This window comes from Phasianus colchicus, chromosome 19 (genome assembly GCF_987193195.1).
Source record: "Phasianus colchicus chromosome 19, bPhaCol1.hap1.1, whole genome shotgun sequence".
Taxonomy (NCBI): domain Eukaryota; kingdom Metazoa; phylum Chordata; class Aves; order Galliformes; family Phasianidae; genus Phasianus; species Phasianus colchicus.
In genome coordinates, this window is record NC_143454.1 from 9,833,801 (window position 1) to 9,852,936 (window position 19,136).

Below are 19,136 nucleotides of genomic sequence, written 5' to 3' on the forward strand. Positions count from 1 at the left end.
AGATCAGCATTACCTCTACATTTCTAGAAGTCTGGCCCCGCGTTATGGACTCATGACTAACCATGTACTTGCAGCTGGAACTGCACCTGGAGAACCACTTCAGTTTGGGGTTTTGTTTTGTTTCTGTTCCGATAGCAAACCTATAGTGCATACAAAAGAAGTAAGGCAATGACTGTTGGAAGTTTATCCTTGGGAGACTCGCTCTCTTCTGTGTGGGGGTTGCATGGACATTTTCCGACATCGCGGGCAGCTGTGATGGATGTGTGATTTGTATTTCTAAGCAGAAAGCTGACCCGTGAGGAGCTCTGGCTGTCTGAACAAGACCTATCACAGGTTAGTTTTATTCGCCTTCCATTGCAGCTACTGTCTCTCAACTGTGTTCTTGTCACTTAGATTAACTGTGCTGAGACCCGAAGTAGCTCATGGATCTGTGTCTTAGTAACTATTAAACACGATGGTTTAAGTATGTATTATGAACAAGTTGTTGTACCCATATTGTTTGAACTTATGTATTCAGCAAATATATTGTATAATGTATGTCTGTTATTTACCAGAGGTGGCAAAACTTTGTATGTCCAGTTTATGCAATGAATGTTGTAAATGCAATGATGTAGTTTGGATTAATAAATGATGGTTTTGTTTCTAAAAAGAAAAAAATAAAAAAAGATCAGTGTTCACCCTTATACACAGATAACCAATTTCATGTTGATAATTACAAGAATATTCTCTTACTGTTATAATATCTACATAGCATTATGGTGGTTGGAAATTGCTTCTGTGGAAATTCTGTGCAGTCAGACTCCCACAAGAAGCCCAGTTTATGGAAGTGTGAAGGTAATTACTTTTTTTTTTAAGAGGAAAACTTTGTACTATCCACAGTTATCTAAGGAACAATAAAAATATTAGGAGACTTCTCCGCTTTGTTGTGTGTTCTGTGCGTGAGCAACCAGGTGCAGGGGGAGAGGATAAGAGAAATCATTGTGGGGTTTTGGGGTGGTGGCTGCAGCAAGTTGGGTGTGCTCCCAGCTCAGAGCCCTCTTCTTGCATGGCCTGTTTGTAGGGCTGGGTCTCAGCTGTGGGACAGGCCAGGCTCCATGGGGTTTTGCATACCCTGTCTCTTGACCCTTTGCAAGCTGCAAGCATCTCCCTGAACTCCGGGTGGGTCTTCTTTAGGACTTCTGTAGGCTCTCCTGTTGGTTATCCAAGCCAGTCTGTGCACTTCTGGGGAGAGGCATGTGACTATTTGGGTATGCTGACGTTGCAAGGCATGGCACGATGGCAGAGCACAGGCGTGGCTCTTCGTGCGCTTAATTACCCAAAGTCACTTCTATCATTAGGCAAGATTTGAGGACAAAAGAACAAATTTGCTTCAAAATATTGATCTGCAAAAAGTAAATTGAATTACAAAACGGCAAAATAATGCTGTTTGCTTTAGGGCACAGCTACATTTAGACTCTAATTTTCCTAGTGCAATTCATTTAATACAAGACTCAACAGCAGAAAACGCCCTTGAACACAACAGAGGCAGAGCAGCTTTCCTGTAGCTTGTACCCAAAGTTAATGAGATGAGAAAAGTGCTTTAAGGGGTGTACCTTTGTCCTATTTGCCTGTAGTGCAACGTTCTATAAATGGATGCCATATGGTCATACAGTTAATGGTATGCATTACTTTTCAAGTGGATGAGCCATTCAAAGACAAGTACGTCCCAGCGGATTGCTTTCTATAGCCTGTGACTTAATTATTTGTTGCACGGGGTTTGCGGGTCCAAATTTAGTCATGGGACTCATTGAGATGCTTCAGAGAAACATCTGACCGTGTATTTGTATGCCTGTTTGTGTGTCTTTAATATCTGACGAGGGCTTAATGGAAGGGCACTTGATGAGGTGTCGGTGGGTGTTTGGGTGGGATGAGGAGCACTGTGCTCAGAGGGCTCTGTAGGGCCCAGGATCAGCCCTCCTGCATCCCGGTAATGAAGCTGAGCAAATAACAGAGCAGCTCTAATTTTGCTGGCCAAGTTATTGCTTTCCTATATGTCCTTTGAGCTGGATGTACCTGCCCAGGGATGAATGGAGCACCTACTCATGGACAAACAGAGCTGGCTTCCATTCCCATAGCTTTCACAGCTCTGCTGCTTTCTGCCCTAAGACAAGTCTCCTCTTTGCAGCCATAGAGCTTGGCCCACAGGACATCTGCACAGCTCTGGGGAATGGGAGCACTGGGATTGCCCATAGCCAAGCTGTCCCACTGGGTTACTGGGAGCTCACTCAGCTCCTGCCTACAGCCTAGGCAGAAATGCTGGCTGCTGCTTAGCACTGTCGCAACAGCAAGAGCTCATAATTTCCCTTCTTTCTCTCTTTGCTGTTACTTCTCTGACCTTCATTAGTTCTGCAAGCACCGAATGCAGAGCCCATATGGAGACAGTTATCATAAAAAAAAAAAAAAAAGATCTTGGCCCCTTAATTAGCTCCTCATTATCTGGGAGCTCCATATTGAAGGATTAAGATGTTGCAAAGCAATTTGTTGAGTTTCCAATTAAAACTTTTTGGAACTGTTGAGCCTTTTAATACTTTATGTTTACAAATTATCTTGGACCTAGACAAATACACACATTTCCTTCACCAGGGAAATATAGCTGAGGAGCTGATCGTTATTAATACGAAATCCTTGGGTTTAATAAAGTCATAAACTATGTCAATGAAGCTTTATATACCTGATACAACAGAGATGACAGTCTTTGAATGGATGAAAAAGAGTAAGGCTCATTAAGAGGGCAATTATGAGCTGACTCCCTAATAACTCCGCTTTTACTGCGCTGTAACTATAAAAACAAATTGTACACATCCCTCTTTATAGTAATTTGCCTCAGATGCGTTCCTGCCAGGTGAGGTATGTGCTGAGATGCTCCATTTGGGGGGCAGCAGGAGTACAAGGCTCAGCATCTCCTGGCAGCACGTTGCAGGATCAGGCCCTTCACACACAAGTCAAAGCCAGATGGGCATGGATTACAGTCACAGTGCCGTGCAAGCTGTTTGCTGGAGGAGTGCAGCTCTGAGACACGAACGCAGAAGAAAAATAGGTCTCTCCTGCAAGGCACTGAGCTGCACATGCCTCGCCTGGGTTCCTCGGTGTGTCTGCTGCCAGAGCTGCTGCGATGGCCCAAAAAAGAAGAAGGTGGGTGGCCGTTCAACAAGCCCATGCTGAGCTGCTCCCAGTATCTGCAGAGCTGGGGCAGAGGCAGTGCTGGAGCTTCGGTGGCTCTCATCTTGGGATAAACACAGGGGAGTTAAACGTTTTCCTTAAAAACCTCCTAAAAATGGGTCCCAAGCGGTTGGGAAGCGATGGCTGTCTCCACATCTCATCCAGCAAGCAGACAGAAGGATGCAGCCTGTCTGCAGCAGGAATCAGCCCACCGAGCATCAACCAACCGCATACAGCTTCATCCTCCTGCAGAGCAGTCCCAGGGCCCGCAGGTGGGACAGGCTGGTGGCCATTGTCCAATCACTGCAGGAGGACACGTGTCACCGAGGACGGCTCTGTGCAGTGCATGACAAGCATCACCTTTCTGCAGCGCCGTGCGCTGGGCCTTTGTTCTCAGCCTGCGCCGAGGACTTTTGATAATACGGTACTTATGTTCTTTGGGATGTTGTAAAGCTGCGAGCTGATCTGTATTGAACATGTCGTTTGTATTCCCACGCTGTTTTTTAAGCAAATCTGTCAAATAAAACCCAAAAAAAGGAACGAGAGGAGGAATGCAAAGGAGTGCTTACATAAGGCGTTTGCTGTGCAGGCATCCGCGGGCACTGCGGGCCCTGGCAGCTCCGTGACTTTGCTGTGCATGGGGATAAAGGGCCCTGAGAAGCCCCTTCACCTGGCACGGGGAGCAGCATAGGGGAGAACCGACAGCCCCAGCTGGGGGCATTGCCCCATTTACCCACCAGTGCTTCCCACCCTCTGGCAAGGCAGAGTTCTCTGAGCTTTGGGTTGGTTTTGCAGCTCCCTCTCGATGGGATCTCAGCTTCTTGTCCTCCCTCTGGCTTTTTGAGATCTGCTCTTTGAAAAATCCCCTCGCTCCCAGGATGATTATTTTTCACACCGTTTTCTGTGCATACTTACCCATTTCTGCACTTTCTGAGGATGCAGCTATCCAAAACAAATGGTGTCTACAGCCCGAGCAGCACCTGCAGCAGCTGAGTGGGTCCCTCCTCACTGAGCCCCCAGCGAGGCAGGGAAGGGACCTTGGGGAGAGGAAACATAAACCTGCCATCTGTGGCAATTTAGCATTTACCAGTCATATTGCACTAGGGCACTGTCACTTTGAATGAATGTTAAAGCATTTCCTCTCTGTGGCCTGAGCAGTCTCCTTTTCCCATCAAATTGGCCATGGCATGCCATAATAAAACAGACACACTGTGTCTGCAAAGGGTCACTCGGAGGGGCTGACATCAGCTCGCGGAGGTCCCCTTGTGAAGGAGGCATTCAATTAAAGTTTTATTGCAATTCCGCAGTGTGAAGCCATGAGGGTGAACCTGGGTGGCTGTGCTGGGATTGTAAATTAGTGGCTCAGCGTGGGTTTGCTGGTGATGGCAGCTGTGAGCACAGGGCTCACTGCAGGTGCAGTGGCAGTATGGTGGCATGGGGACTGCAGGATGGGCAAGTGCAGAGTGACATGGGCATGGCTTGGGTAGAGGGATGCCAGCAGGGGCATGGCTTGCAGCAGTGCTGTGGTGACAGGGAAGCAGCCCAGGTGCTTTGCAGATCCTAGTTTCCTACAGAGCATCCTGAAGCACTGCTCCAGATGCGCTCAGTGCCCAAGCGCAGGTGCTCACAGCGTATCCATCACTCCAGGGATGACAGAGGGGAGGAAAGCTGCTGGAAACGAGCAGGGCCATGTGCCCAGATTTTAGCCATAACATTATACTTTCAAAAATTCAATGAACTGGCATTTTGCACAGGAAAAAAAAAACTGTCAGACTTTTAATTACCAGGCGTCGTTACTCTGTTATGATAATGTGAGTGAGCAGAGGATGCTCCACGCCTGCCAGATGCTCACATCCCATGCACAGGTGAGTGCTGCCTGCACCCATCTCAGAGCCAGGGAGAGCATCCCCAGCACAACGCTGGGATCAAGAACTCCAGTAAAACACTCCAGCCTTGGGCGTAGCTCTGAGGTTAAACTACATGGGAGTAAAGCTGTGTAAGGGATGGTCATCCTACAGACCTAGAGATTTGTCCTAGGGGTGTTGTGATCTGATGGGCAATGTGAGGAGCTGCAGTGCTTCCTGCTGCAAGCACACAGCACTCACTGCTGCTGGAAACAGGCTACCAGACCTGAGAGTTTGGGGTCATCCTAATATGTTTTGCATTTTAAATATTAAATGCGTTATTAATATTGTAATTCCCATCTGTTAAGCCAGTGTTGAAAGTACTCTGCTGTGTCAAATGCTCACACCTCTCTCCAAACCTCACAGGAGCCCTCAGGCTCTGCCAAAGACACATCAGTGCCTTGGGAGCTCCCAGGGCATCCTCCAGGGAGGAAAATCACCCAACCAGGGAACATGATTGTTTTACCCCATAGCAACAAGCGACAGGAGGAGCGTCTTCACAGCAGAGCCCTAAAAAAAGGAGCTGCTAAAATAAACATTGGCATATCTCACACCTCCCTCTTCCCCGAAGGATGCTCTCTGGAAGCACATGTGGACAAAGAGAGAAGGGAAGAGAAGGAAAATCGTGATGGAGGGGAAGATTAGAGGTACTCTAATTAAGTGCTGAAATTAATCCTCTGTTGTCTTTCACTATCTAATATGTTTAATCATTACAGCTTCTCTGTTGTTCACTGATGAATCCAGCAGTCTCTTGCAGAGCATCTGGTCATATTATTCCCTTGCTTAATGATAGCATTAAAAAAAAAAAAACCAACACACAACAACAAACGTTTCCAGTGGAGCGTTTGCCCTACATGTAAAGCATCTTGCAGGCAGGTGGTGAGCCAGAGCCCACAGATCCACACCAGCAATGTCCCAGCACCCCCAACACATCCCAGCACCGCTGCTGCCCATGGGCACTCATAGACAGTCACGTGTGTAGTGCTGGTCTTTGAGGCAAGGCCAAGGCAGTGTTGGTTTGGGGTCAGAATCACACTCTTGCATTTTCTTCCCTTCCTCCTTCCCCTCTTTTTCTTTCTTTTTTTTTTTTTTTTGTTGTTGTGTTTTTTGGATATTTTGTTTTGCATCCCAGCAGACCAAAACGCCAACATGTCACCGTCACCGCGGCGTATCTGAAAATGTGACATGATTAGAGATCAGGAAAATAATGAGACAGTTTATCTTCCTTACACACACAGCACTGGATGAGCTACTGGGAAATAAAAAAAGCGTCAATAAATCATGTTGCCTCTGCTGTGGAAGTAATAAAAGCTGCAGTCCCGGTGAGGTGCAAGGGCTGCTCTGACACCAATCTCTGCTCTGCCCTGCCAGTGGGTAGATGGATGTGAGTGATAGGAGTGTTCAGGGCCATGCAAAGCCCTGTGAGTTCCCCTCCCTGTGGGGTTCACCAGGATGCTCTGTCCCTGGGAGGTGCCCACCTCCCTGCAGACATGGGGTGGCACAGCCCTCGCAGCCCCGTAACACATCCACATGCCCATGGGACACCTTGTTCCGTGTTGCATAATCTCTGGGAGGAATAAAAGCAGATCCTAACGCCTTCCCACACACATGTCCAACCCCTGTGATGGGTTTCTTGCCCTGGTTGAACAGAATATTGTGAGGCTGCCATAAATAGGTAGCAATCAAATAATACTGCAGCCCACTCCCATCTGCTAGCTACAAAGCCTGTCCAAACGAAAGGAAGGGAAAGCTGGGAAAGTGGCTGCTTCCTGCACCATTCCATAGGCACTGGCTCCACTCAGTGCTTTGTGCCCCATGCATGATGTTGGAGTAGGAATTTGAGGCCAGGCCTTCTACAGAGCCAGGAGAAATTGCAGGTTGGGATGCTGGAGCTCAGACATCTGGCTGACAGAGACGTGTGTCTGTACCATAATACAATATTGGCAATGCTGTAGGGAAGCACTGATGAAAAGCGAAGCCAGGCCATGGGAAAAATGTGCAAAACTTTGTCATTCAGGCTTTTAATACTTCGAGCATGGCCATGTGGGCATAACTCATAAGAAACAGCAAGAGATCTATTCTGCTGGAGGTTTAGCAAAAGGCAGCAGAGAAGGCAGAGCAGCTGTGCAGTGGCTGCACATGCTCAGGGTGCTCTGTCCTGCAGCCATAGGCACTGCTCAGCATAGCTCCAGACCCAAATTCCTCCAGCTCCAACCCACCGGGGTCTACAGAGCAGCTCTGCAGGTGTGGGTGGGATGGATGGGGGGGAATGGGATAAATAGCTGCAGTGCTGCAAAGAGCAGGCTGGGTGTAGCAAGCTTAGAGCATGTGATGCTCATTGCAGAAGTTGAGGTTGTGCATGTTTTTTAAGTGGTAGTGGGCAGGATGGGGAGGAGAATCAACGTAAGGAAAAGAAGTGAAGGCGAAGGACAGGGAGCCTTTTCAGCTGCTTTCTGCCTGGTGAGTTTCAGCTCTATAATTTTTTGCAGTTGACCTGCAATGAACCCCTGGGATGCGAGGGTTTGGAAAAGACCGGTCCTGCTCACATCCTTCCATCACCCTTTGGCCTTGGACTTCTTTAGCTGAGGTTCAGCCAACATGGCAATGATGCCTCTGCTTGGCTTTGGGGTCCTGCATGGGGTGAGCACAGCCCCTGCTCCTGGCAGGGATGAGGCTGCTCTGAGCTCAGACGTCGCATGGCACAGGAGTGCTGATTCATCTTGCTGCCGCCTGAGATAGGAGAGCAGCTAATTAAGTCAGTGGCACATAAATAAATGTACAAGGTACAACCTCAGGAGCAAAGAACAGTGCTGAAAACTCTCAGAGTTGCACAATCTGCTTTCCTTCCTCTCCGGCAGGGCCTGAGCTCACCTCTGGGACCATCCCTTTGTTTAAAAAATATCAAAGAGAGAGATTTTCTTTTTAATTCCTTTTTTTTCTGTTGCAGTATTAGTTCTTACACTGAAATTAGGTAACCTCCTCTTTCCCTGCAGTTCCCTGTGTCTTGAGCACCCTGAACCTTTGCCGACTCTCCATACATAACCCAGAGCTAGGCTCAGTTTTCAGCTCAACTGGAGGTGTGTGGGGTCTGCAGCCCCTCTTCTGAACAGCAAAGAACAGCAGCGAGCCTGACACAAGCAGCAAACAAGCAATTGCCAGCACTGTGCTAATTGCCAGCACCCTCTGGTACTAATGACAAAGCTGATGTGCCTGCAGCTGCAGGACGATACTAGCTCTGCATTTTAATTAAGCCTTATTAAGTAGACTTTGCATTTGGCTCAGCCCGACCCTGGCTCAGCTCTGTGGCTAACGAGAGCCCGGGTGTGGGGCTCTGCAAGCTGCTGGCAGTCTCTCATTGCTGCTTTCGGGCTGAGCTGAATGTGCACCCAGCCTAAGGCTCTCCTGCCACAGCACCATCCATCACCTCTTTATGGCCCTCTTCCTCTTCAAGCTCTTACTGCTAACATCCAAAAGAGGCCTTTGTTGCGTTTGCATCAAAGCCGTGGTGCTCCGGAGCATCCAGCCGATTTATTTTTATGGCATAACAAGGTTTATAAATTACCATCTTGGCGAGGAGCTGTGAGTATTTGTAAGGAAACAAATCCCTTGGTGTTCTCCTGCTGCATGCAACTCTTCTTAGGGCTCTGTTAGGGCCACCTCTGCCCTGAGCCTACGCTGATGCAAAGGGAAGAGCCCTCCCAGCAGGCGATGTTGCTGCTGCCCCATAGGAGCTGATGTGTGGCATGGAGGTGGTGCAGGTGGATCCAGGATCTTGGTGCTGTCCCCAGTGCTGTTGGGCTCAGCAAGCGGTTCTGTGAGATCCATGTGTTAGTTCAGGACAGACTTTCCCCCCTTGGCATATTTCTGAGACAGCAAAGCTCTTATCACCGCTGGAGGTTCGTCCAATTAAAGAAAATCTTAAAGTTCTTGCACTGAATGTGATAGTAACTCCTCCAAACGAGGGTCTGAGAGATTATAATTAATCTGTAATATATGCACATATCCTGCTGCTTTCCACTGCCTGCTGGTTTTCAGATGTGCTGCAGTCCATGCTGGCCATGCAGGAGCTCTCCCTGTCCCAGCCTCAGAGGCATCTGCCTAATTGTGCCAGCAATATTTTCTTAATGCACTTTCCTACATTGCCTACATCTGATAAGGTCAAAACCACCTTGAGGACAGCTGCTCGGCTGTCAGCTTTGGCTTTTCCTCTCCTGGATCCAGGGAGGGCGCAGCTGCTGTGACCTTCTCTGCAAACCCAGTTAAAGGTGATCAATAAATGCACATGGATTTCCTGAAGGAAGGAAGGAGCTGGGATGGGTCGTGTCTATAATAGCAACTCTTCCAAAGACTCACTTGCAGAGCCGCTCACTGTTTGCCGTGGGAGATGATGAGAGGTGAGGTTGGCCAACACAACAGGCTTGGGTGCTGCTCTAGGAGAGAGGAACCAGGTCTGGGAAGTGGTGGCTGCAGAAAGCTATGCTGACCCACTTTCCTCCGGATGATGGATACAGGGACTGGTAAAAGCTCCATAGCAACTGGATGCTCTCAGTTTAATTATTAAATCCCCATAGTGCTCCCTTGCAAAGATAAATGGATCCAGGATATTTTCACCACTCTCAGCCATTAAAAAAACTCTATATTTAGAAGGTTCTGCTCCACTTTGCTGTGTGTCAAGCAACAACAAAGCTTGAGTGAGGACAAGGCTTTGGAGGAGCACATCTTTCCAGGAAGGTTTGTAAGCCTAAGGAATGTGGCTGCCATACCGTAGCACTTAGGATCGTCCTATTTTTCCACGAAAAACATGTGGGAGGTTCCTTTGATGGCATTTTATACTAAGCTGTTAGAATATCAGGTATAATGGAGAACGTGGTAACCCCATGTCAGCCCCATATGGGGAGACATACCCAACACTGGGGTTATGTCACTGCATATCAGCCAGGAAAGATCTGAGAAAGAGAAGGCAGCACTTAAAGAGCTGCCTTACTGGGGCTATTTTTTATCCCACAGATTCTTTCCCATTCATCTTTTGTTTCTGCTCTCCACAACAGCTCAGGTCAGCTCTTATTATATTCTGTCTGTCCCTCCCATCCCCTGGCACTGAGCATTCAGGCGCAGGCAGCAAGAACTTTTAGATGGCATGATAAATAAAATAGATGCTATTATTAAAGCACTGTCCTGTTTTCTGCTGCCATGGTATCTCTTGTCTTGCCTGGCTTATTGCTGATGTCTTCTGTCAGCCCAGCTTGCCTTTCTCGGGTATTTGATTTATAGTCCAGGGAGATGGAGCAAAAACATGTGAAAATTGCAAATGAGGGTGCAGGGAGGAGTATGAGCAAGGAGAGGGGGAGTGACTGTGATGAGGATGTGCAGACGGGTCCTTCTGCTGCAATGCTCTGATCAAGGACAGCAGTCAGGGTGGTGGGAGAGGTGGGGAAGGTGAACACCAAACCGAGCAGCTCAGCTCTGGGGCTGTGGTTTACACCTTTGAGCTGCGGGAGTAGCGTGCAGCAGAGATGGCAAACTGCTGGTATGCTGGGAGAGAGAGGAGCTTTGTGAGCTCTGTGCAAATGCCTCCAGCGCAGGCTGGCATCTGTTCCTAAAGATCCAGGCACCAGGCACCGATTTCCACGTTGAGCAGGGGCATGACACCCAGCAGCCAGACCTCAGCTGCTACAAATAAGTCCATCCCTTCTGCTTCAAGGAGTTTGTCCTTAGTACTGTCTGTGCAGCACAACGTGTGGGTTGGATATTCAGCCACGCAGGAGAGAAACAGAGGCTGCTGCCTGCACTGGAAGCTGTCCTTGCTGGTACTGACTGCAGCTCTGCAGGATGCTATTTTCATTACTATGTGTGAGGCTCGTGATAATTGAAAGCTGTTCCACTCAGTCCTGCAGACTCCCCAGACTCTCACACACAGCTCCTCCGCCAACCCAAAGCCTGGGAGGGCTGTGGCAGTGCCAGCAAGCAGCAGTTTGATGTCTTCCATTGCACCCCATGTGAGAGGAGGGGGAGGAATGGGGGCTCGTGTCCCTGGCAGAGCAAGAACCCTGATGGGTTCTCTGTAATCTTCCCCAAAACTCAGAGAGAAGATGAGAAATGGGGATTTGTGATGGTTTGAAATGGAAATTAAACCCCTGAGTTGTTTCATCTCCTTGCACCGAGTGGCACAGGAATTCCAAAGGCGGTTTGGAGGCAGATGCTGCTCCTTTAATCTGGTGTTTTGGCCAGTTATACACGCGTGTGCTCGTCCTGCTTGGATTACACTTTTGCATCAAGGATTACAGTTCAAATCCAGCAGTGCCTTTAATGCCTAACACTGGGCAAAGAAGCTGACATTAATATATTTCAGGAGCTCAAAAAAAAAAAAAACACAGCTGGAGGGTTAGTCATTATAAAGTATGATGTAGGATTATCATGCAAGTTGGAGAAATCAGGCATACTGGTGCATCTCCAACTGTGTATTTTTCTTGGGCTATGTCACCCACTGGTTGATCAGCTTTGGATCGTAGATAATTATTCCAGGGAAGAGACTGGAATAATTGGGGGATGGAGCTCGGTGATCTTCAAGGCCCCTTCCAACATAAGCCAATCTGTGACTGCAAATAAACAAGCACCAGCATGCACAGGTTTTCAAGGGGAAGCGGGGAGTTCAGTTTGGGTCCTGGCAGCTCTGCTTCAGATAATTTTACAACCTCCCAAAGAGCCAAAGGTGCTATGTAAAAACGAATGCCTATATATTAATTGCATATAAAGACGAGATGACTCAGGATGCCCCAGAACACCCCCATGAATGTAAATTGCCACCGTTGAGCAGACAGCATTTCTTCATGTTGGCAGTGCTCAAGATGTGGGTAGAGGTAGATTAAATCATGGGGGTTTCCATGAATTACTGCTCATCAGCAGACATTATGCAGAATCTTAAGCCGTTAAGGTCAAAATAAACCAAAGAAAACTATCACTTTTATTGTCCAACCATCCCAGGGAGGTCTGTGTGATCAAGCAATTCTCCAGCTCCTTCTGCACTAAACCTTCTGTTTGATGCTGCACAAATCTGACAACACACATAATTGCTCATGCTGGCTAAAAAGGGGTGAATTTGCAGGAAAATAGCTGTTGCCTTAAGCAGTAAATGCTGGTTGGGAAATGCATCTGCTCAGACTGCTTTGCAGCTGGGGAAACATCACCAAGGCAAGGAGGTGTCCAGAGCTGATACCAGCGCATGGATACACAGGGAGAAAGGCATCTTCCTAACTGGAAGCTGTCAAGAAAGGGTTAAATCTGCAAGATTTCTCCCCCACTCTCACCACCTGCAGAGAGGGTGCTAATTGAAACAGGTGAGAATGAGATGAGTGAGAAAGGCTAATTAGCCTCCACCTACAACAAGGCATAAGTACCTTGATAGGGGGATCTAGTTGCTGTTTGCAGGCCAGAGCAAGGAGGAGTGCTGCTTCTGGGTGAGTGCCTGGCAGCTTTGCCAGCTGATTGATCTTGGTTGTGTAGTTTCTTTGCTTTTCCTGGTTTGAAGCTGCTGTGTTGATGTGAGAGCAGTTGTGTGAAGGGCAGAGCTCATCAGCACTGTGTCTGTTGGAGTATTGAGCTTGTGGAGGTTATGGCAGTGAATTAACTGAGCCTTTTTGAAATCTGCTATCCGTTGTTCTGTCCTTGGGTTGGTGGTGATGATGTGATCTCCAGGGGCAGGTAGAGGTTGCCTTTGCAGAAACAAGTAGGCTGGTTTCTCTCCAGTTTTGGTGTGTATTGGTTGTGAGCACGGCTGGAGGAACCCAGTGGGTGCTGAGCAGCGAGGTAGGTTTTGTTGTGCATCCCTAACCAATGAATGATAACCTGTGTGTGTGTGAGATGTCCTCCTGCTGCCTTGGTCTGGGTATTGCAATTACATCTCCTGTGAGTATTTGAGGAATGTGGAGACGTGGCATTAAGTGATGTGGTCAGTGGGGATGTGATGAGGTTGGGGATCTGAGAGGGTCTTTCCAAACCAGGATGATTGTATAATTTAGATCTCTTATTCGTGCTTAGTAACACTGTATGTGCTCTAATTCTGCTCAAAGCATAGTATTGGGCATTAGCTGTAGTAGGCTGCTTCTCTAGGAATTTTAGAGAAAGTACTACTATTTTTCTAGTAATTCTCTAAGAGACTTGAAAGAAGCCTGCAGTTCGCTTGCAAGTGAGGCCATGCCAGCTCCCTGGGACTGCTCACTTCTTTTGAAGGGATGTGGGATGTCACAGGTATTGACTGTGCCTTTGCATGCAGTAACACTCAGCGTAGCTTCAGTTCTCCCCAGCCCTGGGTCCAGACGCCCCACTGGCAGAGATCAGCTGTGCCTGCCCACCCTATCTGAGAGCTGAGTCCTTTTGTTTCATCTGTGCTTGCAAGCAGAAGGAGCTGAAAATGGCTGTGCCATTGGGGAGTTCAGTTGAGGACTCTGTCTTGAGTCATCTTGGCTGAAAATCTCTCTGGGTACGCTTTCCCCTTCAGTAGACTTAGTAAAGTAGAAATTAAACTGCTTGGGGATTTTAGGTGGTGGCAGAGGTCAATAAAATATTGAAGATGTGCAGCTGTCTGCAGCTCTTAGATGGATGGGAGAGAGCAGGAATGTCAATGGAGCAGCTTACCTGCACGCCAAAACAACAGAGATTGCTGTCTTGTTTGGATGGACATCCATCCTGCAGCACAGCAGATGTTCACAGGAGAAGTGCATATATGATGTCTGGGTTGACAGTGGGCAGTGAGGCAGACAGCAGAGTTGGGTAATACCTTTTTTTATGTTACTAGTCATTTTTTTTCTTTCCATAATATGAGAGTGAGAGGCAGCCCTGAGGAGCATCATGCATGGAATGGAGCTATATTTTCTTGTTGTAATTTAACTTAAATAGATTGTTGTAACACATGTTTAAAGAAAAGAACTGAAGGGAGCTGCTTTCCCATGGATGTGATGTTGATGTTGGGAGCAAGAAGAAATTGTAATGGAACTTTGGCATTTTAGGGTGTTGTAATCCTGCAAGGCAGGGCTATCCAGTCCTGCTCTGTATCAGTGATGTGTGTGTATCAGTAATGTCCTTCTGCTCCAAATGTGACCCAGGGGAACTTCATCAGCCCGTAGTAGCACAGGGCACTGAGAATAATATTGGGTCCACCTAGTGGAATAATTAGACTCAAGCAATCTGAAAAGCTACATTAAGCCATTAATTGCGATTTCAGCCTTAACAGCCTGGCAATGAAATGCTTCTTCTCAATCTTCCTAAGGCAAAAAAAGAAAGACTTGCAGCGGTGTCTGGTGCTGGGGAAATGTGAGGCACTCTGTTCTGACAGACAAGGCTGAGAATCCCTGAGAGAATTGGGTGCCTTGTTCCCATTTGGTTTTGTCTATACGCAGAGTTGAAAGAGCACTCCTATTTGCAGCAAAGACAGATCTTTCTCAGTTTGTGTGCTTGCTTGATGTGGCCTTTGGCTAAGAGTTCCTACTACAGCCAAAGGAGCTGTTCAGATCTTCCAGAAGGCAACTATAAATAGGCTGCTTTGATGTATAAAGATGTTAAATGGATAATGGAGGAAGGGAAAACAACAAACATACTGTTGGAAGGGTTCAGGGCTTACAGTTCCGAAATGCACAGTGCAGCTGAAGAAACCAAGCTGGAGCGAAGCTGCGTGCTGCTGGAGAGGGCATTCTGTGGGAACCCTGCAAAGGCAGAGAGCAAAGCCTTTGTGGTCCTTATCCAGCTCTGTGGTGGGTTGGGGGGGATGGGACACAAGCAATAATATGGGAGTTAGAGGAATCTTGTCTTACTGCTTGCAAAGATATCGATGCAAAAGCAAGACTTAAGTGAAATAGGATTTGGATCCTTAAGGGTCCTTTCCAACTTGGGATGTTCTACAAGCCATGAAATAATTAAGCTTATGTGGGTATCCAGGAGCCAAGAGGGCTTGGGTGATCCCAGCCATCCCAGCAGCTCTCCAACCCACGCCGGTCCTCCCATTGGCTTGGTGATCATCCTGACATCACCTCTTCCAGCTCACATGCAATGAAATACTCTCATACAGCAAATTTCTGCAGCAAGGAGCTCACTAGGAGTCTTTCTGCTAAGCTTTAATCCAGAATGGTCTGTCAGATTTCGTTCTTTTTTGGGTTTTGTCACCACATTCCCAGCTTGGCAATTAAGATCGTTGCCTTCTGCTTTGCTGAAATCATGCACATTTTTCTCAGTCTAAATCTGATCTGAGTTCAGAAGCAACAAGACCTGCTAAAAGCAATCGCTTTGGTCGCTTTCCTATTGGAGAAAATCATTTCAAATCTTGATGTGTGCAGGCAACCTTCTAGGATTTGGGGACCTCGAGGTTGGGCAGCATCCCTTGGTGACTCGCTAAGCAGCAGGATTGCCTCCCTGCACCTAGATGTCTTCAACACATCAAATCTTGGGTATGAAATGAGCTTTTCCATTCTTTGCCCCAAATCTTCTGCTCCTGTCAAGCCTGCAGCAGGTGAAGGCTTACATCTCTGCGTGCTTCAGAAAACATGTCACACAGAGACCAGGTGCTGCTGCTCCACCTCTGAAACAAGGCGCCTTCCCGCAGAGGCGGCCACATGTTCCCAAACAGCTTTCAGACTTCCTTTAACCTTTTCAGGCTTTCCACTGTTGGGCCTCTGTTATTTCCAGATTGGGTTGGCATTTGAACGGGAAAATGGCCTTTTCACAGAAATCATAATTTTCAGCAGGAAGAAATGGATTTATTGAAGGAAAGAATGGATCTCCCCACTGGTGGGGGTGGAAACAGCTGCTCTCCAGGGCCCATGGGATCGCTGCTGCCCAATTTGCTTTCAGCCTGGTGCACAACCCACAACCAAACCACAGCTTCTTCCAAGGAGAGCCTTTTTTCCTGAGATGATTTTCTATAAAATATTCCACCTTTTCGTGCTTTGTTCCAATTCAGAGCAAATAAATATGGATAAATCAACTCCAATTATTTCCCTCCCCCCCCTCTGCATTTCCCTTAGGGCTGTGCTGCTATTATATACGGATAAATAAATTAGCTTAAACAATGGTAAATTGTCCTGAGCTGCCTTTTATTATCAGAAACTTGTGTTGGCAACTAGATAATTTGCTGATGTTATTTTACGTGATCTTCGTTCCCGCATCTGCTCATGAGATTATCCCAAATGTGGTATTGGTGCATTTAAATTAAGCATGAAAGCGTTTTAGGGCTTTTTGCAATGATTGCTTATTTATTTTATTATCAATAATAAATTTAAGTCAAAGCTCAGTGTCTCCCTTTTCAAGGACAGTAAAAAGCAGAGGAGAATCTGGCGGCACATAAAGAGCAGCTCTTTAGGAACAGAGCTGAGCCTGTGCGAAGGCAAATAAGAGACAGAGATGAGATTTATGGGTCTTTTCCCAATTCCTCCTGTTTATAAGCAGATCGTTGTCCTCTCTGAACTTCACATCTGTGCTTAATGAAATGGGAAGGGTGATCTTTCTCTATACTGTTGCTGTGCTGCGTGGGGGAGTACTTAAAGAACCTGGGTAGGGATGGTAGAGGATCATATGTTGTGCTTATTCCTGGTGACAGAGTTCTGCTGCTGTGCAGAGAGCAGCTTTAACAGCCACTGATATTTTTTTTTACGGTTTTTAAATAATTAAATTTATGCTGCAGTTCTGTTTTTATGCAATTAATTGGCTCCGTTTTCCACCCTGACTTCCCAGGGTGAGGGAAGGAATAGAGACAAAGCAGCTCTTCCACTTCTGTGGTTGTAAAACAGGTAGAGCTGAACGCTTGTACCCTAAAATGAGCATCCTCGTGGTGTTGAACGGCGGAGGTGGGGTGATGGAGTGGGCTCTGTGCTGAGAAGGCTCCCCAGCACTTCCATCCCTCCTCCTTCAGCCCAGAAGCGCTGTGCTCCTGCTCTTGTTATACTGTGCACTGGTTATATTGGGTGGTCTGGCTGTGGCTTGCATGATGATCGTGCAGTTGTTTTGAGGATGGAACTGGTGCTGAGCTCCTGCTGCGCTTCCCCTGGACAACCCAAGTGCCCAGCTCTGTGGGCAGTACCCATCAATGTGCCACCTAATTAAAAACGTGATTAATTGATCAGAGAGAGTACTGCATTTCTTCCTTTGTCTTAACGAGGCTAGGATTTCTGCTCTGGCACGGAGATTCCAGCACCACGAATCTCAAAGCTGTGCTAGTGGTGATAGCTTCAAAGGCAGGAATGTCCTAGTTTCTCCCCAAACTGGAATTAATGTAATGAGAGGAAGTCAATGCACAAAATTAACTCAGCTATGGATGATGCTGATGTGCGTCAAGGATTCTGCACCCTTGTGAGCTGCGTGTGGCTGAGTGGGCAGCTTCCAGATACCCAGAAACCCTCGTGTTCCTGAGCAGGAGCTCTGTCCTTTTGACAGCTGTTTCATCTGAGGAAGACAACACTAACAAATCTTATTTGCCCAGGAAGATCTTTCCTCTTCAGGCCCTTCCTTCCCACACACTAGCTGGGTTTCCATGCGTTTGCAGCTTCAGCAGGATGTGTAATGAAACACCTAATAGATTATGACAAGTAAAGGGTTTTGCAGCATGGTAGTTAATGTTCTTTTTCTCTTGCATGTGCAGTTGATAAATCCTTTGCTAGTTTGTTTTTCAATTACTAGGCACAGTTTTAGTGACAAGGAAGCTGTTTCTAATGTTTTCTAGTAGAATCCTTATTATAATAATTATTTAAAATTAGAGGGTGAGTGGAAATGCTCTTGACAGTGAGGGATTGTTAGTGCTGATTAAAGCCAATGACAGTGCAGGCAGGTATTAATAGAGTGCTCCTGCATGCTTCTCCCAGGCTCTCTCCTGGCTTGTGTAATTCACTCTTTTGGTTGTGCTGCTCTTGAGGATGCTTAATGGGAACCTTGTGCCTCCAGCTATGGGAGTATTCCAGAGCAGAAGGCATTGCTTCTGCTGAACTGGGTGGTTGTGATCCCCTGCAGTCCCACCAGTGACCACCCCTCCTGCTGCAGGAGGTGATGCTGGGGAGGAACCCCTGGAGCAGTTCCTCTGTATGACCGTGTTGGCTGTAATGGTGGCTTTTACTCACTGTGTTTGTGCTTCAATGTGGATTTGGAGTGGAGCACTATGGGCAGAGCAGAGAGTGCTGCTTTTCATGGGGTTGTTAGGGTTTTACTGGGACCCCACAGAGCCAGCACCCACTCATTCCATGCAGCCTTCGCCTCCTGCTGTTGCCAGATCTGGAAATTTAGCTGTTCAACTAGCAGCACATTGCTAGCTTGTTTCCCATTTACATCTGAATCCCAGGTTTGCACTCTCTAACTTGAACCATGGCTCATCATAAATACTAATTATTATGGATTGGTCTGACATTTTTTTCTCACACGATCAGCGCGACTTTACAAGGCAGGAAAGCAAGTTCCTCCATTCCATGAAAGCCTATAGCCTTGTCAGAGCAGACGGCAGGGCTGGAGTTCTATGGACGGGGCAAATCCATACAGCGGTCAGTGCGTGCAGCACTGAAGGATGAGATGTGTGGGAAGGTCCATGAATTAAATTGCAAATGCGTGTGCTGTCAGAGCAGGGGTGGGTTTTGTGTACGTGGTGAAGGATGGGCTGGGAGGTGTGGGATGGCAGGGGATGGGCATGAGGAGGTGGTGGGCATGTGTGAACCTTCTGGAGAGAAAAAGTGGGCAGAGTGGGAGCAGGAGTGAGCGCTGCTGGGAGATGAAGCTCTTGTCTGTGAGAAGGATGTGTCTCAAGTGTTTGGGAAATGAGGCAATTTTTAAAGCTTGGCACAGGGAAGATCTGTTGCAAGAAATAATTTTCATGCACTGTTAGATACAAACTTTCTGCTGGTATGGTGGGTCGTTACGGGCAGAGTAAGCTGCTGCTCTTTGTATTGGCTGCTGCCAAGCAGGTTTGCTTTTCCCTGCAAAAGGAATTGCTGCAGCCTCCTGCCTGGCTGCGGGGTGGGCTGCACTCCTGTCTGACCGCTTTGGGGTCTCAGCACTGAGCAAAACCACCATACA

General features: G+C 47.4%; 1 long non-coding RNA gene across 2 annotated transcripts; it reads left to right on the forward strand.

The window, feature by feature from the left end:
- Nucleotides 1-12,527: 12,527 nt before the first annotated feature.
- On the forward strand, nt 12,528-16,101 carry LOC149915465 (uncharacterized). 2 transcript variants are annotated; one of them, XR_016458884.1, is made up of 3 exons: nt 12,528-12,556; nt 15,425-15,535; nt 15,742-16,101. It is a non-coding gene; the product is annotated as an uncharacterized LOC149915465 (long non-coding RNA). The 2 variants fall into 2 exon arrangements; XR_016458883.1 differs by having other exon boundaries at nt 15,830-16,101.
- Nucleotides 16,102-19,136: the final 3,035 nt, after the last annotated feature.